Consider the following 23,004-nt stretch of genomic DNA (forward strand, 5'->3'; position numbering starts at 1 on the left):
TCTAAATGGAATGTTGATATTTTTGTTTGTTTATATTGGAATGTCTTCTAAATGAATGTTGTGTTTTTCTTATCATTTGAGTTTGTAAATGGAATGATGATGTTTTTGCTTGCTTTATATTTGAATGTTCTAAAATGGAATGTTGTAAGCTTTTTCTACTTCTGTATCTATATTGTAAATGAATGATGATGTTTTTGTTTGCTTATACTTGAATGTTCTAAATGAATGTTGATATTTTTGTTTATATTGGAATGTCTCTAAATGGAATGTTGGCCTTTTTCTTACTTGGCATTTGAGTTTGTAAAATGGAATGATGGGATTTTTGTTTGCTTATATTCTGAATGTTCTAATGGAATGTTGCCATTTTTGTTTGTTTTATATTGAATGGTTCTAAATGGAATGTTGGTGTTTTTTTAACTCTATATTTGAATGTTCTAAAATGGAATGTTGGTGTTTTTTCTTCATATTTGAGTTTGTAAATGGAATGGGATGACGTTTTGTTTGTTTATATTTGGAAATGTGTTCAAATGGAATGTTAGTGTTTTTTTCATCATATTTGAGTTTGTAAATGAATGATGATGTTTTTGTTTGTTTATATTTGAAATGTTCTAAATGGAATGTTGTGTTTTTTTATCATATTTGAGTTTGTAAATGAATGATGACGCTTTTGTTTGTTTATATTTGAATGTTCTAAATGGAATGTTGATAATTTTTAGATTTTTTATATTTGAATGTCGTAAATGGAATGTTGGTGTTTTTTTCTTACTTCATATTTGAGTTTGTAAATGGAATGGAGGATGTTTTGTTTGTTTATATTTGAATGTTCTAATGGAATGTTGATATTTTTTGTTTGTGTTTATTGGAATGTTCTAATGGAATGTTGGGTGTTTTTTCTTACTTCATATTTGAGTTTGTAAATGGAATGATGATGTTTTTTGTTTGTTTATATTTGAAATGTTCGAAATGGAATGTTGTGTTTTTTCTACTTTACATTTGAGTTTGTAAATGGAATGATGACGTTTGTTTGTTTATATTTGAAATGTTTCAAAATGGAATGTTGTGTTTTTTCTTACTTATATTTGAGTTTGTAAATGGAATGATGATGCTGTTTGTTTATATTTGAATGTTCTAAATGGAATGTTGGTGTTTTTTCTTACTTCATATTTGAGTTTGTAATGGAATGATGGATGCTTTTTGTTTGTTTATATTTGAATGTTCTAAATGGAATGTTGTGTTTTTCTCTTACTTCTATTTGAGTTTGTAAATGGAATGATGACGTTTTTGTTTGTTTATATTTGAATGTTCTAAATGGAATGTTGGTGTTTTTTTTGTTCATATTTGAGTTTGTAAATGGAATGATGACGTTTTTGTTTGTTTATATTGGAATGTTCTAAATGGAATGTTATCTTTTTCTTACTTCATATTTGAGTTTGTAAATGGAATGATGGATGCTTTTTGTTTGTTTATATTTGAACGTTCTTAAATGGAATTTTTGTGCTTTTTCATTTCATATTTGAGTTTGTAAATGGAATGATGACGTTTTTGTTTGTTTATATTTGAATGTTCTTAATGGAATGTTGATATTTTTGTTTGTTTATATTGAATTTGGAAACTTAATGTGAATGGTTGGTCTTTTTCTTCTTACTTCATATTTGAGTTCTCTGTGGTAAATGGAATGAGGACGTTTTTTGTTTATTTATATTTTTAACGTTCTAAATGGAATGTTGGTGTTTTTTCTACCATTTGAGTTTGTAAATGGAATGATGATATGCTGGTTTGTTTATATTGGAATGTTCTAAATGGAATGTTGGTTTTTTTCTTTACTTCATATATTGAGTTTGTAAATGGAATGATGACGTTTTTTTGTTTGTTTTATATTTGAATGTTCTAAAATGGAATGTTGGTATTCTCTTATACATTTGAGTTTGTAAATAGGAATGTTGACGTTTTTGTTTGTTTATATTTGAATGTTCTAAAATGAACTGTTGGTGTTTTTTCTTACTTCATATTTGAGTTTGTAAATGGAATGATGACGTTTTTGTTTGTTTATATTTGAATGTCGGTAAATGGAATATTGCTGATCTTTTCTCTCACTTCTTTTTATATTTGAGTTTCAGTAAAATGAAATGATGACGCTTTTTGTTTGTTTATACTTGAATGTTCTAAATGGAATAGTTGGTGTTTTACTCATATTTGAGTTTGTAAAATGGAATGATGACGCTTTTGTCTGTTTATATTTGAATGTTCTAAATGGAATGTTATGTTTTTTCATTTCATATTTGAGTTTGTAAATGAATGATGATCACTGCTTTTGTTTGTTTTATATTGAACGTTCTAAATGGAATGTTGGTCTTTTTTCATTTCACATTTTGAGTTTGTAAAATTGGAATGATGACGTTTTTGTTTGTTTATATTTGAATGTTCTAAATGGAATGTTGGTGTTTTTTCTTACTTCATATTTGAGTTTGTAAATGGAATGATGACGTTTTTGTTTGTTTATATTTGAATGTTCTAAATGGAATGTTGGTGTTTTTTTTAACTTCATATTTGAATGTTCTAAATGGAATGTTGGTGTTTTTTCTTACTTCATATTTGAGTTTGTAAATGGAATGATGACGTTTTTGTTTGTTTATATTTGAATGTTCTAAATGGAATGTTGGTGTTTTTTTTTACTTCATATTTGAGTTTGTAAATGGAATGATGACGTTTTTGTTTGTTTATATTTGAATGTTCTAAATGGAATGTTGGTGTTTTTTCTTACTTCATATTTGAGTTTGTAAATGGAATGATGACGTTTTTGTTTGTTTATATTTGAATGTTCTAAATGGAATGTTGATATTTTTTATTGTTTATATTTGAATGTTCTAAATGGAATGTTGGTGTTTTTTTTTACTTCATATTTGAATGTTCTAAATGGAATGTTGGTGTTTTTTCTTACTTCATATTTGAATGTTCTAAATGGAATGTTGGTGTTTTTTCTTTACTTCATATTTGAATGTTCTAAATGGAATGATGACGTTTTTTTTTTTGTTTATATTTGAATGTTCTAAATGGAATGTTGGTGTTTTTTAATTTGAGTTTGTAAATGGAATGATGACGTTTTTGTTTGTTTATATTTGAATGTTCTAAATGGAATGTTGGTGTTTTTTCTTACTTCATATTTGAGTTTGTAAATGGAATGATGACGTTTTTTTTTGTTTGTTTATATTTGAATGTTCTAAATGGAATGTTGGTGTTTTTTCTTACTTCATATTTGAGTTTGTAAATGGAATGATGACGTTTTTTGTTTGTTTATATTTGAATGTTCTAAATGGAATGTTGGTGTTTTTTCTTACTTCATATTTGAGTTTGTAAATGGAATGATGACGTTTTTGTTTGTTTATATTTGAATGTTCAACAATGGAATGTTGGTGTTTTTTCATCTATATTTGAGTTTAAAAATGGAATATATGACGTGCTTGTTTGTTTACATTTGAATGTTTTAAATGGAATGTTGGCGTTTTTTCTGATTTCATATTTGAGTTTGTAAATGGAATGGATGACGCTTTTTTGTTTGTTTATATTTCTGAAATGTCTTCAAAATGGAATGTTGGTGTTTTTTCTCACTTCATATTTGAGTTTGTAAAATGGAATGATGGACGTTTTTGCCTGTTTATATTTGAATGTCTCTGTGCGGAATGTTGGTGGGGCTTTTTTCTTACTTCATATTTGAAATGTTAAAAACGGAATTACGTATCGCTTTTGCTTGTTTATATATTTGAACGTTCTAAAATGTAATGCTGCCATTTTTGTTTGTTCACATATTGGAATTGTTCTAAATGGAATTGTTGACGTTTTTTTAACTTCATATTGGAACTGTTCTAAAATGAACAAGTTGGTCTTTTTTCTTACTTACTTCATTTGAGTTTGTAAATGGAATGACAGACGCTTTTTAAGGTTTGTTTATATTTGAATGTTCTAAAATGAATGCTGGTCTTTTTTCTTACTTCATATTTGAGTTTGTAAATGGAATGATGACGCTTTTGTTTGTTTATATTTGAATGTTCTAAAATGGAATGTTGATATTTTTAGATTTGTTTGTATTTGAATGTTCTAAATGGAATGTTGGTGTCTTTTTCTTACTTCATATTTGAGTTTGTAAATGAATGATGACGTTTTTGTTTGTTTATATTTGAATGTTCTAAATGGAACGTTGGTGTTTTTTCTTACTCATATTTGAGTTTATATAAATGGAATGACAGCGTTTTTTGTTTGTTTATATTTGAATGTTCTAAATGGAATGTTTTTTTCTTCATATTTGAGTTTGTTTTTTTTGTTTGTTTATATTGGAATGTTCTAAATGGAACGTTGTGTTTTTTCTACTTCATTTGAGTTTGTAAATGGAATGATGATCGCTTTTGTTTGTTTATATTTGAATGTTCAAATGGAATGTTGCCATTTTTTGTTTGTTTATATTGAATGTTCTAAAATGGAATGTTGGTGTTTTTTCTTCATTTGAGTTTAAATGGAATGATATTTGAATGTTCTAAATGGAATGTTGGTGTTTTTTCTTTGTTCATATTTGAGTTTGTAAATGGAATGATGACGTTTTTGTTTGTTTATATTTGAATGTTCTAAATGGAATGTTGGTGTTTTTTCTTACTTCATATTTGAGTTTGTAAATGGAATGATGACGTTTTTTGTTTGTTTATATTTGAATGTTCTAAATGGAATGTTGGTGTTTTTTCTTACTTCATATTTGAGTTTGTAAATGGAATGATGACGTTTTTGTTTGTTTTATATTTGAATGTTCTAAATGGAATGTTGGTGTTTTTTCTTACTTCATATTTGAGTTTGTAAATGGAATGATGACGTTTTTGTTTGTTTATATTTGAATGTTCTAAATGGAATGTTGGTGTTTTTTTTAACTTCATATTTGAATGTTCTAAATGGAATGTTGACGTTTTTTCTTTTATATTTGAATGTTCTAAATGGAATGTTGGTGTTTTTTCTTCATATTTGAGTTTGTAAATGGAATGATGACGTTTTTGTTTGTTTATATTTGAATGTTCTAAATGGAATGTTGGTGTTTTTTCTTACTTCATATTTGAGTTTGTAAATGGAATGATGACGTTTTTGTTTGTTTATATTTGAATGTTCTAAATGGAATGTTGGTGTTTTTTCTTACTTCATATTTGAGTTTGTAAATGGAATGATGACGTTTTTGTTTGTTTATATTTGAATGTTCTAAATGGAATGTTGATATTTTTTGTTTGTTTATATTGGAATGTTCTAAATGGAATGTTGGTGTTTTTTCTTACTTCATATTTGAGTTTGTAAATGGAATGTTGACGTTTTTTGTTTGTTTATATTTGAATGTTCTAAATGGAATGTTGGTGTTTTTTCTTCATATTTGAGTTTGTAAATGGAATGATGACGTTTTTGTTTGTTTATATTTGAATGTTCTAAATGGAATGTTGGTGTTTTTTCTTACTTCATATTTGAGTTTGTAAATGGAATGATGACGTTTTTGTTTGTTTATATTTGAATGTTCTAAATGGAATGTTGGTGTTTTTTCTTACTTCATATTTGAGTTTGTAAATGAATGATGATTGCTTTGTTTGTTTATAATTTGAATGTTCTAAATGGAATGCTACATTTTTTGTTTGTTTATATTTGAATGTTCTAAATGGAATGTTGGTGTTTTTTCTTCATATTTGAGTTTGTAAATGGAATGATGACGTTTTTGTTTGTTTATATTTGAATGTTCTAAATGGAATGTTGGTGTTTTTTTCATATATTTGAGTTTGTAAATGAATGATGACGCTTTTTGTTTGTTTATATTTGAATGTTCTAAATGGAATGTTGGTGTTTTTTTTCTTACTCATTTGAGTTTGTAAATGGAATGATGACGTTTTTTGTTTGTTTATATTTGAATGTTTTAAAATGGAATGTTGGTGTTTTTTCTTCATATTTGAGTTTGTAAATGGAATGATGACGTTTTTGTTTGTTTATATTTGAATGTTCTAAATGGAATGTTGCTTATTTTTTCTTTGCTTCATATTTAAGAGTTTGTAAATGGAATGATGATGTTTTTGTTTTGTTTTATATTTGAATGTTCTAAATGGAATGTTGGTGTTTTTTCTCACTTCATATTTTGAGTTTGTAAACGGAATGATGATCGTTTTTTGTTGTTTATATTTGAAATCGTCTTTAAATGGAATGTTGGTGTTTTTTCTCTTACTTCATATTTGAGTTTGTAAATGAATGATGATGCTTTTTATTTGTTTATATTTGAATGTTCTAAATGGAATGTTGGTGTTTTTTCTACTTCATATTTGAGTTTGTAAATGGAATTATGACGCTTTTGTTTGTTTATATTTTGAACGTTCTAAATGGAATGTTGGTGTTTTTTCTTACTTTTACATATTTGAGTTTGTAAATGGAATGATGACGCTTTTGTTTGTTTATATCTTTAAATGTTCTAAATGGAATGTTGGTGTTTTTTCTTACTACATGCATTTGAGTTTGTAAATGGAATGATGACGCTTTTTGTTTGCTTATATTTCTAAATTAAGTTCTTAAAATGGACTGTTGATAATTTTTTTCTTACTTCATATTTGAATGTTCAAAATGGAATGTTGGTGTTTTTTGTTACTTCATATTTGAAAGTCTGTAAATGGAATGATGGTGTTTCTTTTTTCTCTCTTTTTTTTTTACTTCCTACACGGAGCTCTGTAAACGGTCGATGACGCTTTTGTTTGTTTACATTCTGAAACGTTCTAAATGGAATGTTGGTGTTTGTTCTACTTCATATATTTGAGTTTGTAAAATGGAATGATGACGCTGTTTGTTTATATTTGGAATGTTCTAAAATGGAATGCGTTGGTGTTTTTCTCTTACTTCATATTTGAGTCAGGAATTGGAATGATGACGCTTTTTGTTTGTTTATATTTGAATGTTTTAAATGGAATGCGTTGCCATTTTTGTTTGTTTACATTTTGAATGTTCTAAATGGAACATTGACGCTTTTGTTTAATCATATTTGAATGTTCTAAAATGGAATGTTGCCATTTTTTGTTTGTTCCATATTTGAATGTTCTAAATGGAATGTTGACGTTTTTTTGTAACTTCATATTTGAATGTTCTAAATGGAATGTTGGTGTTTTTTTCTTACTTCACATTTGAGTTTGTAAACGGAATGATGACGTTTTTTGCTTTGTTTATATTTGAATGTTCTAAATGGAATGTTGGTGTTTTTCTCTTACTTCATATTTGAGTTTGTAAATGGAATTATGACGTTTTTTGTTTGTTTATATTTGAATGTTCTAAAATGGAATGTTGGTGTTTTTTCTATCTTCATATTTGAGTTTGTAAATGGAATGATGACGTTTTTGTTTGTTTATATTTGAACAAGCCTTAATGGAATGTTGATAATTTTCTTATTTCCATATTTGAATGTTCTAAATGGAATGGATGACGTTCTTCTTACTTCATATTTGAAATGTTGTAAAATGAATTACGACGCTTTTTGTTCTGTTTCATATTTGAAATGTTCTAAATGGAATGATGACGTTTTTGCTTATTTACATTTGAGTGTTGTAAATGGAATGATGACGCTTTTTTCTTACTTCACATATGAATGTTCTAAATGGACTGTTGATAATTTTAGATTTTTTTATATTTGAATGTTCTAAAATGGAATGTTGGTGTTTTTTCTTACTTCATTTGAGTTTGTAAATGGAATGATGACGTTTTTGTTTGTTTATATTTGAATGTTCTAAATGGAATGTTGATATTTTTTTTTGTTTATATTGGAATGTTCTAAATGGAATGAATGACGTAAGCTTTTTGTTTTTTTTGACTGTTCTAAAATGGATATTTGAGTTTGTAAATGGAATGATGACGTTTTTTGTTTGTTTTATATTTGAATGTTCTAAATGGAATGTTGCGTTTTTTTTCTTACTTCATATTTGAGTTTGTAAATGGAATGATGACGCTTTGTTTGTTTATATTTGAATGTTCTAAATGGAATGTTGGTGTTTTTTTTCTTACTTCATATTTGAGTTTGGTAAATGGAATGATGACGTTTTTGTTTGTTTATATTTGAATGTTCTAAATGGAATGTTGATGTTTTTTTTCTTACTTCATATTTGAGTTTGTAAAATGGAATGATGACGCTTTTGTTTGTTTATATTTGAATGTTCTAAATGGAATGTTGGTGTTTTTTCACTACTTCATATTTGAGTTTGTAAATGGAATGTTGACGTTTTTTGTTTGTTTATATTTGAATGTTTTTTCTAAATACTGGAATGTAACTGGTGTTTTTTCTTACTTCATATTTGAGTTTGTAAATGGAATGATGACGCTTTTGTTTGTTTATATTTGAATGTTCTAAAATGGAATGTTGGTGTTTCTTTTTTCTTACTTCATATTTGAGTTTGTAAATGGAATGATGACGTTTTTGTTTGTTTATATTTGAATGTTCTAAAATGGAACGTTGGTCTTTTTTCTTACTTCATATTTGAGTTTGTAAATGGAATTATGACGTTTTGTTTACTTCTATATTTGAATGTTCTAAATGGAATGTTGGTGTTTTTTCTTACTTCATATTTGAGTTTGTAAATGGAATGATGACGTTTTGTTTGTTTATATTTGAATGTTCTAAATGGAATGTTGGTTTTTTTCTTACTTCATATTTGAGTTTGTAAAATGGAATGATGACGCTTTTTGTGTTTGTTTATATTTGAATGTTCTAAAATGGAATGTTGGTGTTTTTTTCATATTTGGAGTTTGTAAATGGAATGATGACGTTTTGTTTGTTTATATTTGAATGTTCTAAATGGAATGTTGATGTTTTTTTCTTTTTCATATTTGAATGTTCTAAATGGAATGTTGACGTTTTTTGTTTGTTTATATTTGAAATGTTCTAAAATGGAATGTTGACGTTTTTTTCTTTACTTCCATATTTGAAGTTTGTAAATGGAATGATGACGCTTTTAGATTGCTTTTATATATTGAATGTTCTAAATGGAATGTTGGTGTTTTTTCTTACTTCATATTTGAGTTTGTAAATGGAATGATGACGTTTTTTGTTTGTTTATATTTGAATGTTCTAAATGGAATGTTGATGTTTTTTCTTACTTCATATTTGAGTGTTGTAAATGGAATGATTGATGTTTTGTTCGTTTATATTTGAATGTTCTAAATGGAATGTTGGTGTTTTTTCTTACTTCATATTTGAGTTTGTAAATGGAATGGGATGACGTTTTTAGATTTGTTATATTTGAATGTTCTAAATGGAATGTTGGTGTTTTTTCTTACTTCATATTTGAGTTTCGTAAATGGAATGATGACGTTTTTGTTTGTTTATATTTGACTTTCTAAATGGAATGTTGGTGTTTTTATTTACTTCATATTTGAGTTTGTAAATGGAATGATGACGTTTTTTGTTTGTTTATATTTGAATGTTCTAAATGGAATGTTGGTGTTTTTTCTTACTTCATATTTGAGTTTGTAAACGGAATGATTGACGTTTTTGTTTGTTTATATTTGAATGTTCTAAATGGAATGTTGGTGTTTTTTCTTACTTCAGCATTTGAGTTTGTAAATGGAATGATGACGTTTTTGTTTGTTTATATTTGAATGTTCTAAAATGGAATGTTGGTGCTTTTTCTTACTTTATATATTTGAGTTTGTAAATGGAATGATGACGTTTTTTGTTTGCTTATATTTGAATATTTGAATGTTGGTGTTTTTTCTAAAATGGAAATGAATGATGACGTTTTTTTGTTTGTTTATATTTGAATGTTCTAAATGGAATGCTGCTTACTTTTTATTTGTTTATATTGGGAGTTTGTAAATGGAATGATGGTGTTTTGTTTTTTTAACTTCATATTTGAATGTTCTAAATGGAATGTTGGTCTTTTTTCTTACTTCATATTTGAGTTTGTAAATGGAATGATGACGTTTTTGTTTGTTTATATTTCTGAATGTTCTAAAATGGAATGTTGGTGTTTTTCTTACTATATTTGAGTTTGTAAATGGAATGATGACGCTTTTGCTTGTTTATATTTGAATGTTCTTAAAATGGAATGTTGGTGTTTTTTCTTACTCATATTTGAGTTTGTAAAATGGAATGATGACGCTTTTGTTTGCTTATATTTGATGTTCTAAATGGAATGTTGATATTTTTTGTTTATATTGGAATGTTCTAAATGGAATGTTGGTCTTTTTTCTTACTTCATATTTGAGTTTGTAAATGGAATGATGACGTTTTTGTTTGTTTATATTTGAATGTTCTAAATGGAATGTTGGTGTTTTTTCTTACTTCATATTTGAGTTTGTAAATGGAATGATGATTGCTTTGCTTTGTTTATATTTGAATGTTCTAAAATGAATGTTGGTGTTTTTTCTACTTCATATTTGAGTTTGTAAAATGGAATGATGACGCTTTTGTTTGTTTATATTTGAATGTTCTAAAATGGAATGCTGCTAGTTTTTTGTTTGTTTATATTGGAATGTTCTAAATGGAATGTTGGTGTTTTTTTTAACTTATATTTGAATGTTCTTAAATGGAATGTTGATATTTTTTGTTTGTTTATATTGAAACGTTCTAAAATGGAATGTTGGTGTTTTTTCTTACTTCATATTTGAGTTTGTAAATGGAATGTTGGTGTTTTTTCATACTTCATATTTGAGTTTTGTAAATGGAATGATGACGTTTCTTGTTTGTTTATATTTGAATGTTCTAAAATGGAATGATGACGTTTTTTGTTTGTTCATATTGGAATGTTCTAAATGTAACGTTGGTGTTTTTTTTTTTTTTTAACTTCATATCTTGAATGTTCTAAATGGAATGTTGGTGTTTTTTCTACTTCATATTTGAGTTTGTAAATGGAATGATGACGTTTTGCTTGCTTTTATATTTGAATGTTCTAAATGGAATGTTGGTGTTTTTTCTTACTTCATATTTGAGTTTGTAAATGGAATGTGATGACGCTTTTTGGTTTGTTTATATATTTGAATGTTCTAAATGGAATGTTGATGTTTTTCTTACTTCATTTGAGTTTGTAAAATGGAATGATGACGTTTTGTTTGTTTATATTTTGAATGTTCTAAAATGGAATGTTGGCGTTTTTTCTTACTTCATATTTGAGTTTGTAAATGGAATGATGGTGTTTTTGTTTGTTTATATTTGAATGTTCTAAAATGGAATGTTGATAATTTTTAGATTTTTTATATTTGAATGTTCTAAAATGGAATGTTGGTGTTTTTTCTTACTTCATATTGGAATGTTCTAAATGGAATTGTTGGTGTTTTTTTGTTAACTTATATTTGAATGTTCTAAATGTGAATGTTGGTGTTTTTTCTTACTTCATATTTGAGTTTGTAAAACGGAATGATGACGTTTTGTTTGTTTATATTTGAATGTTCTAAATGGAATGTTGGTGTTTTTCTCTACTTCATATTTGAGTTTGTAAATGGAATGATGACGTTTTCTTTTGTTTGTTTATATTTGAATGTTCTAAATGGAATGTTGGTGTTTTTCTTATTTCATATTTGAGTTTGTAAACGGAATGATGACGCTTTTTGTTTGTTTATATTTGAACAAATTCTAAAATGGAATGTTGGTGTTTTTCTCTTACTTCATATTTGAGTTTGTAAATGGAATGATGACGTTTTTTGTTTGTTTATATTTGAATGTTCTAAAATGGAATGTTGGTGTTTTTTCTTATCATCCATATTTGAGTTTGTAAATGGAATGATGACGTTTTTGTTTGTTTATATTTGAATGTTCTAAAATGGAATGTTGCCATTTTTTGTTTGTTTATATTGGAATGTTCTAAATGGAATGTTGTGTTTTTTCTTCATATTTGAGTTTGTAAAATGGGAATGATGACGTTTTTGTTTGTTTATATTTGAATGTTCGAAATGGAATGTTGCGTTTTTTCTTACTTCATATTTGAGTTTGTAAATGGAATGATGATGCTTTTGTTTGTTTATATTTGAATGTTTCAAATGGAATGTTGGTGTTTTTTTCTACTTCATATTTGAGTTTGTAAAATGGAATGATGACGTTTCTTGTTTGTTTATATTTGAATGTTCTAAAATGGAATGTTGATATTTTTTGTTTGTTCATATTGGAATGTTCTAAAATGGAATGGTTGGTGTTTTTTCTTTGTTCATATTTGAGTGTTGTAAATGGAATGTTGGTGTTTTTTCTTACTTCATCATTTGAGTTTGTAAATGGAATGATGACGTTTTTGTTTGTTTATACTTGAATGTTCTAAATGGAATGTTGGTGTTTTTTGTTACTTTATATTGGAAATGTTGTAAAATGGAATGATGATGCTTGTTTTTAACTTCATATTGGAATGTTCAAAAATGGAATGTTGGTGTTTTTTCTTACTACAGTTTGAGTTTGTAACTGGAATGATGACGTTTTTTGTTTGTTTACATTTGAATGTTCTAAATGGAATGTTGGTGTTTTTTCTCACTACACATTTGAGTTTGTAAATGGAATGATGACGCTTTTTGTTTGTTTTATATTTGAATGTTCTAAAATGGAATGTTGATATTTTTGTTTGTTTCATATTTGAATGTTGTAAACGGGAATGTTGGATGCTTTTTCTTTACTTCATATTTGAGTTTATTTGTAATGGAATGTTGGTGCTTTTTTCTTACTATGCATTTGAGCTTGTAAATGGAATGATGACGCTTTTGTTTGTTTATATTTGAATGTTCTAAATGGAATGTTGGTGTTTTTTTCTTTGTTTATATTGAATGCTCTTAAAATGGAATGTTGACTTTTTTGTTAACTTATATTTTGATCGTTCTAAAATGGAATGTTGGTGTTTTTTTCTTACTTCATATTGAGTGTTGTAAATGGAATGATGACGCTTTTGTTTGTTTATACTTGAATGTTCTAAATGGAATGTTGGTGTTTTTTACTTCATATTTGAGTGTTGTAAATGGAATGATGACGTTTTGTCTTGTTTCATATTTGAATGTTCTAAAATGGAATGTTGGTGTTTTTTCTTACTTCATATTTGAGTGTTGTAAATGGAATGATGACGTTTCTTGTTTGTTTTATATTTGAATGTTCTAAAATGGAATGTTGATCGCTTTTTTGATTGTTTATACTTGAATGTTCTAAATGGAATGTTGGTGTTTTTTCTTACTTCCATATTTGAGTTTGTAAATGGAATGATGATTGCTTTTGTTTGTTTATATTTGGAATGTTCTAAATGGAATGTTGGTGTTTTTTTCTTACTTCATATTTGAGTTTGTAAAATGGAATGATGACGCTTTTTTGTTTGTTTATATTTGAATGTTCTAAATGGAATGTTGCGTTTTTTGTTTGTTTACATTGGAATGTTCTAAATGAATGTTGGTCTTTTCTTACTTCATATTTGAGTTTGTAAATGAATGATGGATGCTTTTTGTTTGTTTATATTTGAATGTTCTAAATGGAATGCTGGTGCTTTTTACCATTTGAGTTTAAATGGAATGGGATGACGCTTTTTGTTTGTTTATATTTGGAATGTTCTGAATGAATGTTAGGTTTTTCTTACCTATCGCAGTTTGTAAACGGAATGATGACGCTTTGTTTGTTTATATTTGAATGTTCTGAAATGGAATGTTGATATTTTTTGTTTGTTTATATTGGAATGTTCTAAAATTGAATGTTGGTCTTTTTCTTACTTCATATATTTGAGTTTGTGAATGGAATGATGACGCTTTGTTTGTTTATATTTGAATGTTCTAAATGGAATGTTATCTTTTTTCTTACTTCATATTTGAGTTTGTAAAATGGAATGATGACGCTTTTGTTTGTTTCATTTTGAATGTTTTAAAATGGAATGTTGCGTTTTTTCTTACCATATTTGAGCCAGAAATTGGAATGATGACGTTTTGTTTGTTTGGTATTTGAAATGTTCCTAAATGTGGAAATGCTGGATATTTTTTGGTCGTTTGCATTGAATGTCTTAGTGGAATGTTGGTCTTTTTCTTACTATATTTGAGTTTGTAACGGAATGATGATGTTTTGTTTGTTTATATTTGAATGTTCTAAATGGAATGATGACGTTGTGTTTGTTTATATTTGAATGTCTAAATGGAATGTTGATATTTTTGTTTGTTTATATTGGTATGTTCTAAATGGAATGTCATCTTTTTCTTACTATATTTGAGTTTGTAAAATGGAATGATGACTTTTTGTTTGTTTATACTTGAAATTGTTCCCTAAATGAATGTTGTGCTTTTTCTTACTCATATTTGAGTTTGTAAATGGAATGGATGACGCCGGTTGGTTTATATTTTGAATGTTCTAAATGGAATGTTGATATTTTTAATTGTTTATATTAATGTTCTATACTGAATGTTGGTCTTTTTCTTACTACATTTTGAGTTTGTAATGAATGATGACGCTTTTGTTTGTTTATATTTGAAATGTTCTAAATGGAATGTTGGTGTTTTTTCTTACTTCATATTTGAGTTTGTAAAATGGAATGATGACGCTTGTTTGTTTATATTTGAATGTTCTAAAATGGAATTTTGGTGTTTTTTCTCTTACTTGGCATTTTGAGTTTGTAAATGAACATGACGTTTTTGTTTGCTTTTATATTTGAATGTCTCTCTGAATGGAATGTTGATATTTTGTTTGTTTATATTGGTATGTTCTAAATGGAATGTTGGTCTTTTCTTACTTCATATTTGAGTTTGTAAATGGAATGATTGACGCTTTTGTTGTTTATATTTGAAATGTTCTAAAATGGAATGTTGCGTTTTTTTCTACGCATTTGGAGTTTTGTAAACGGAATGGATGACGCTTGTTTGTTTATATTTGAATCGTTCTAAATGGATTGTTGATAATTTTAGATTTTTTATATTGGAATGTTCAAATGGAATGTTGTGTTTTTTTCTTACTTCATATTTGAGTTTGTAAATGAATGGATGACGCTTTTTGTTTGTTTATATTTGAATGTTCTAAATGGAATGTTGGTGTTTTTCTTACTTCACATTCTTGGAGTTTGTAAATGGAATGATGACGTTTTAATTGTTTGCGCTTCTGAATGTTCTAATGGAAAATTGTTATGTTTTCTTTCTTGGTACATTTGAGTTTGTAAATGGAATGATGACGCTTTTTTGTTTGTTATATTTGAAATGTTCTAAAATGGAACGTTGGTGTTTTTCTCTTACTTCATATTTGAGTTTGTAATGGAATGATGATCGTTGTTTGTTTATATTTTAATGTCTTAAATTTGGAATGTGTTGATATTTTTTGTTTGTTTATATTGGAATGTTCTAAATGGAATGTGTTGGTCTTTTCATCATATTTGAGTTTGTAAATGGAATGATGACGTTTTGTTTGTTTATATTTGAATGTTCCAAATGAATGTTATGTGTTTTCTTCATATTTGAGTTTGAAATGGAATGATGACGTTGTTTGTTTATATTTGAATTTCTAAATGGAATGTTGACGTTTTTTGTTTGTTTATATTTGAATGTTCTAAATGGAATGTTGATAATTTTTAGATTTTTTATATTTGAATGTTCTAAATGGAATGTTGGTGTTTTTTCTTTGTTTATATTTGAATGTTCTAAATGGAATGTTGGTGTTTTTGTTTGTTTATATTTGAATGTTGTAAATGGAATGTTGATATTTTTGTTTGTTTATATTTGAATGTTCTAAATGGAATGTTGGTTTTTGTTTTTTTTATATTTGAATGTTCTAAATGGAATGTTGGTGTTTTTTCTTACTTCATATTTGAGTTTGTAAATGGAATGATGACGTTTTTGTTTGTTTATATTTGAATGTTCTAAATGGAATGTTGGTGTTTTTTGTTACTTTGATATTTGAATGTTGTAAATGGAATGTATTTGAATTTCTAAATGGAATGTTGACGTTTTTGTTTGTTTATATTTGAATGTTCTAAATGGAATGTTGGTGTTTTTGTTTACTTCATATTTGAGTTTTCTAAATGGAATGTTGACGTTTTTGTTTGTTTATATTTGAATTTCTAAATGGAATGTTGGTGTTTTTCTTACTTCATATTTGAGTTTGTAAATGGAATGATGACGTTTTTGTTTTTTTATATTTGAATGTTCTAAATGGAATGTTGGTGTTTTTTTTGTTTATATTTGAATTTCTAAATGGAATGTTGGTGTTTTTGTTTGTTTATATTGGAATGTTCTAAATGGAATGTTGGTGTTTTTTTTATTTTGAATTTCTATTTGAGTTTTTTTTAAATGGAATGATGGAATGTTTTTGTTTTTGTTTGTTTATATTTGAATGTTCTAAATGGAATGTTGGTGTTTTTTCTTACTTCATATTTGAGTTTGTAAATGGAATGATGACGTTTTTGTTTGTTTATATTTGAATGTTCTAAATGGAATGTTGGTGTTTTTTCTTACTTCATATTTGAGTTTGTAAATGGAATGTTGACGGAATGTTTGTTTTTTTTTATTTATTTTGATGTTCTAAATGGAATGTTGGTGTTTTTTCTTACTTCATATTTGAGTTTGTAAATGGAATGATGACGTTTTTGTTTGTTTATATTTGAATGTTCTAAATGGAATGTTGGTGTTTTTTTTTAACTTCATATTTGAGTTTGTAAATGGAATGATGACGTTTTTTTTTGAATGTTATATTTGAATGTTCTAAATGGAATGTTGAATGTTTTTTTTGTTTGTTTATATTTGAATGTTCTAAATGGAATGTTGGTGTTTTTTCTTACTTCATATTTGAGTTTTCTAAATGGAATGTTGACGTTTTTTTTGTTTATATTTGAATGTTCTAAATGGGAATGTTGACGTTTTTGTTTTACTTATATTTGAATGTTCTAAATGGAATGTTGATATTTTTTGTTTGTTTATATTGGAATGTTCTAAATGGAATGTTGGTGTTTTTTTAACTTCATATTTGAGTTTGTAAATGGAATGATGTGATTTTTGTTTGTTTATATTTGAATGTTCTAAATGGAATGTTGGTGTTTTTTCTTTGTTTCATATTTGAATGTTCTAAATGGAATGTTGGTGTTTTTTCTTTTGACTTTATATTTGAGTTTCTAAATGGAATGATTGAATGTTTTTTTTGTTTGTTTATATTTGAATGTTCTAAATGGAATGTTGATAATTTTTAGATTTTTTATATTTGAATGTTCTAAATGGAATGTTGGTGTTTTTTCTTACTTCATATTTGAGTTTGTAAATGGAATGATGACGTTTTTGTTTGTTTATATTTGAATGTTCTAAATGGAATGTTGATAATTTTTAGATTTTTTATATTTGAATGTTCTAAATGGAATGTTGGTGTTTTTTCTTACTTCATATTTGAGTTTGTAAATGGAATGATGACGTTTTTGTTTGTTTATATTTGAATGTTCTAAATGGAATGTTGGTGTTTTTTTTACTTCATATTTGAATGTTTGTAAATGGAATGTTGACGTTTTTTTTTTTACTTCATATTTGAATTTCTAAATGGAATGTTGACGTTTTTTTTACTTTTATATTTGAATGTTCTAAATGGAATGTTGACGTTTTTTTTTGTTTATATTGGAATGTTCTAAATGGAATGTTGGTGTTTTTTTTTACTTTATATTTGAGTTTCTAAATGGAATGATGACGTTTTTTCTTTGTTTATATTTGAATGTTTGTAAATGGAATGTTGGTGTTTTTGTTTAACTTCATATTTGAATGTTCTAAATGGAATGTTGACGTTTTTGTTTACTTATATTTGAATGTTCTAAATGGAATGTTGGTGTTTTTGTTTGTTTATATTTGAATGTTCTAAATGGAATGTTGGTGTTTTTTTACTTCATATTTGATTTCTAAATGGAATGTTGGTGTTTTTTGTTTAATATTTGAATGTTGGTTTTTGTTTGTTTATATTTGAATGTTCTAAATGGAATGTTGGTGTTTTTTCTTACTTCATATTTGAGTTTGTAAATGGAATGATGACGTTTTTGTTTGTTTATATTTGAATGTTCTAAATGGAATGTTGGTGTTTTTTTTTTTTGTTTCATATTTGAGTTTTCTAAATGGAATGATGACGTTTTTGTTTGTTTATATTTGAATGTTCTAAATGGAATGTTGGTGTTTTTTCTTACTTCATATTTGAGTTTGTAAATGGAATGATGACGTTTTTGTTTGTTTATATTTGAATGTTCTAAATGGAATGTTGATATTTTTTAGATTCTTTATATTTGAATTTCTAAATGGAATGTGACGTTTTTTCTTACTTTATATTTGAATGTTCTAAATGGAATGTTGGTGTTTTTTTCTTACTTCATATTTGAGTTTGTAAATGGAATGATGACGTTTTTGTTGTTTTATATTTGAATGTTCTAAATGGAATGTTGGTGTTTTTTTTACTTCATATTTGAGTTTGTAAATGGAATGATGACGTTTTTGTTTGTTTATATTTGAATGTTCTAAATGGAATGTTGGTGTTTTTTCTTACTTCATATTTGAGTTTGTAAATGGAATGATGACGTTTTTGTTTGTTTATATTTGAATGTTCTAAATGGAATGTTGGTGTTTTTTCTTACTTATATTTGAATGTTCTAAATGGAATGTTGGTGTTTTTTCTTACTTCATATTTGAATGTTCTAAATGGAATGTTGACGTTTTTTTTGTTTATATTTGAATTTGTAATTTGATGATTTTTTTTGTTTGTTTATTTTGAATAAAATGGAATGTTGGTGTTTTTTCTTACTTCATATTTGAGTTTGTAAATGGAATGATGACGTTTTTGTTTGTTTATATTTGAATGTTCTAAATGGAATGTTGGTGTTTTTTCTTACTTCATATTTGAGTTTGTAAATGGAATGATGACGTTTTTGTTTGTTTATATTTGAATGTTCTAAATGGAATGTTGGTGTTTTTTCTTTGTTTATATTTGAGTTTTCTAAATGGAATGATTGACGTTTTTTTCATTTGTTTATATTTGAATGTTCTAAATGGAATGTTGGTGTTTTTTCTTACTTCATATTTGAGTTTGTAAATGGAATGATGACGTTTTTGTTTGTTTATATTTGAATGTTCTAAATGGAATGTTGGTGTTTTTTCTTACTTCATATTTGAGTTTGTAAATGGAATGATGACGTTTTTTGTTTGTTTATATTTGAATTTCTAAATGGAATGTTGATGTTTTTTACTTTATATTTGAATTTGTAAATGGAATGTTGGTTTTTTTTGTTTATATTTGAATGTTCTAAATGGAATGTTGGTGTTTTTTCTTACTTCATATTTGAGTTTGTAAATGGAATGATGACGTTTTTGTTGTTTATATTTGAATGTTCTAAATGGAATGTTGGTGTTTTTTTTTGTTTATATTTGAGTGTTGTAAATGGAATGTTGACGTTTTTGTTTGTTTATATTTGAATGTTCTAAATGGAATGTTGGTTTTTTTTACTTCATATTTGAGTTTTCTAAATGGAATGATGACGTTTTTGTTTGTTTATATTTGAATTTCTAAATGGAATGTTGATTATATTTGAATTTCTAAATTGTTGGTGTTTTTTCTTTTTATATTTGAATGTTCTAAATGGAATGTTGGTGTTTTTCTTACTTCATATTTGAGTTTGTAAATGGAATGATGACGTTTTTTTGTTTGTTTATATTTGAATGTTCTAAATGGAATGTTGGTGTTTTTTCTTACTTCATATTTGAGTTTGTAAATGGAATGATGACGTTTTTGTTTGTTTATATTTGAATGTTCTAAATGGAATGTTGACGTTTTTTTTTTTTCATATTTGAATTTCTAAATGGAATGATGGTGTTTTTTTATTTTTGTTTATATTTGAATGTTTGTAAATGGAATGTTGACGTGTTTTTTCTTTGTTTATATTTGAATGTTCTAAATGGAATGTTGATGTTTTTGTTTGTTTATATTTGAATGTTCTAAATGGAATGTTGGTGTTTTTTCTTACTTTTGATATTTGAGTTTGTAAATGGAATGATGACGTTTTTGTTTGTTTATATTTGAATGTTCTAAATGGGAATGTTGGTGTTTTTTTGTTACTTCATATTTGAGTTTGTAAATGGAATGATGACGTTTTTTATTTGTTTATATTTGAATGTTCTAAATGGAATGTTGGTGTTTTTGTTTTTTTTATATTTGAGTTTCTAAATGGAATGTTGGTGTTTTTTCTTTGTTTATATTTGAATGTTCTAAATGGAATGTTGGTGTTTTTGTTTGTTTATATTTGAATGTTTGTAAATGGAATGATGACGTTTTTTTGTTTGTTTATATTTGAATGTTCTAAATGGAATGTTGACGTTTTTTTTACTTATATTTGAATGTTCTAAATGGAATGTTGGTGTTTTTTCTTACTTCATATTTGAATTTGTAAATGGAATGATGACGTTTTTTTGTTTGTTTATATTTGAATGTTCTAAATGGAATGTTGATGTTTTTTTTTGTTTATATTTGAATGTTCTAAATGGAATGTTGGTGTTTTTTTTTACTTCATATTTGAGTTTGTTCTAAATGGAATGATGACGTTTTTTCTTTGTTTATATTTGAATGTTCTAAATGGAATGTTGATATTTTTGTTTGTTTATATTTGAATGTTCTAAATGGAATGTTGGTGTTTTTTCTTACTTCATATTTGAGTTTGTAAATGGAATGATGACGTTTTTGTTTGTTTATATTTGAATGTTCTAAATGGAATGTTGGTGTTTTTTGTTACTTCATATTTGAGTTTCTAAATGGAATGATGGTGTTTTTTTGTTGTTTATATTTGAATGTTCTAAATGGAATGTTGATATTTTTGTTTGTTTATATTGGAATGTTCTAAATGGAATGTTGGTGTTTTTTTTTACTTTATTTGATATTTGAATGTTGACGTTTGTAAATGGAATGATGGAATGATTTTTTTTTTTTTATATTTGAATGTTCTAAATGGAATGTTGGTGTTTTTTCTTTGTTTATATTTGAGTTTCTAAATGGAATGTTGACGTTTTTGTTTGTTTATATTTGAATGTTCTAAATGGAATGTTGGTGTTTTTTTTTAACTTCATATTTGAGTTTGTAAATGGAATGATGACGTTTTTGTTTGTTTATATTTGAATGTTCTAAATGGAATGTTGGTGTTTTTTCTTACTTCATATTTGAGTTTGTAAATGGAATGATGACGTTTTTGTTTGTTTATATTTGAATGTTCTAAATGGAATGTTGGTGTTTTTTCTTACTTCATATTTGAGTTTGTAAATGGAATGATGACGTTTTTGTTTGTTTATATTTGAATGTTCTAAATGGAATGTTGATATGTTTTTTTATTTTATTTGATATTCTAAATGGAATGTTGACGTTTTTTTTGTTTATATTTGAATGTTCTAAAATGGAATGTTGGTGTTTTTTTTACTTATATTTGAGTTTCTAAATGGAATGTTGACGTTTTTTCTTACTTTATATTTGAATGTTCTAAATGGAATGTTGATGTTTTTGTTTGTTTATATTTGAATGTTCTAAATGGAATGTTGGTGTTTTTCTTACTTCATATTTGAGTTTGTAAATGGAATGATGACGTTTTTGTTTGTTTATATTTGAATGTTCTAAATGGAATGTTGGTGTTTTTTCTTACTTCATATTTGAGTTTGTAAATGGAATGATGTTTTTTTTTTGTTTATTTGAATGTTCTAAATGGAATGTTGGTGTTTTTTTGTTACTTCATATTTGAGTTTGTAAATGGAATGTTGCCATTTTTTTGTTTGTTTATATTTGAATGTTCTAAATGGAATGTTGGTGTTTTTTCTTACTTCATATTTGAGTTTTCTAAATGGAATGATGACGTTTTTGTTTGTTTATATTTGAATGTTCTAAATGGAATGTTGGTGTTTTTTCTTTGTTCATATTTGAATTTCTAAATGGAATGTTGACGTTTTTTTATTTATATTTGAATGTTCTAAATGGAATGTTGATATTTTTTGTTTATATTTGAATGTTCTAAATGGAATGTTGGTGTTTTTTCTTACTTCATATTTGAGTTTGTAAATGGAATGATGACGTTTTTGTTTGTTTATATTTGAATGTTCTAAATGGAATGTTGGTGTTTTTTTTACTTCATATTTGAGTTTGTAAATGGAATGATGACGTTTTTTTTTGTTTATATTTGAATGTTCTAAATGGAATGAATTGGTGTTTTTTGTTTGTTTATATTTGAATGTTTGTAAATGGAATGTTGACGTGTTTTTTTACTTTATATTTGAATGTTCTAAATGGAATGTTGGTGTTTTTTTTACTTCATATTTGAGTTTTAAAATGGAATGATGACGTTTTTGTTTGTTTATATTTGAATGTTCTAAATGGAATGTTGGTGTTTTTTCTTACTTCATATTTGAGTTTGTAAATGGAATGATGACGTTTTTGTTTGTTTATATTTGAATGTTCTAAATGGAATGTTGACGTTTTTTCTTGTTTATATTTGAAATGTTTTGAAATGGAATGTTGTTGGAATGTTGTTTTTTTTTACTTTTATATTTGAGTTTGTAAATGGAATGATGACGTTTTTGTTTGTTTATATTTGAATTTCTAAATGGAATGTTGACGTTTTTGTTTGTTTATATTTGAATGTTCTAAATGGAATGTTGGTGTTTTTGTTTGTTTATTTTGACTTCTAAATATTTGAGTTTTCTTAAATGGAAAATGGAATGATGACGTTTTTGTTTGTTTATATTTGAATGTTCTAAATGGAATGTTGATATTTTTTGTTTGTTTATATTGGAATGTTCTAAATGGAATGTTGGTGTTTTTTTCTTACTTCATATTTGAGTTTGTAAATGGAATGATGACGTTTTTGTTTGTTTATATTTGAATTTCTAAATGGAATGTTGGTGTTTTGGAATGTTGGTGTTTTTAATGGAATGATGATTTTTTCTTGTTTATATTTGAGTTTGTAAATGGAATGATGATGTTTTTTTTTGTTTATATTTGAATGTTCTAAATGGAATGTTGGTGTTTTTTTTGTTTATATTTGAATGTTCTAAATGGAATGTTGACGTTTTTGTTTGTTTATA

The sequence above is a fragment of the Puntigrus tetrazona genome, chromosome 10 (genome assembly GCF_018831695.1).
Source record: "Puntigrus tetrazona isolate hp1 chromosome 10, ASM1883169v1, whole genome shotgun sequence".
In the NCBI taxonomy this organism is placed as follows: Eukaryota; Metazoa; Chordata; class Actinopteri; order Cypriniformes; family Cyprinidae; genus Puntigrus; species Puntigrus tetrazona.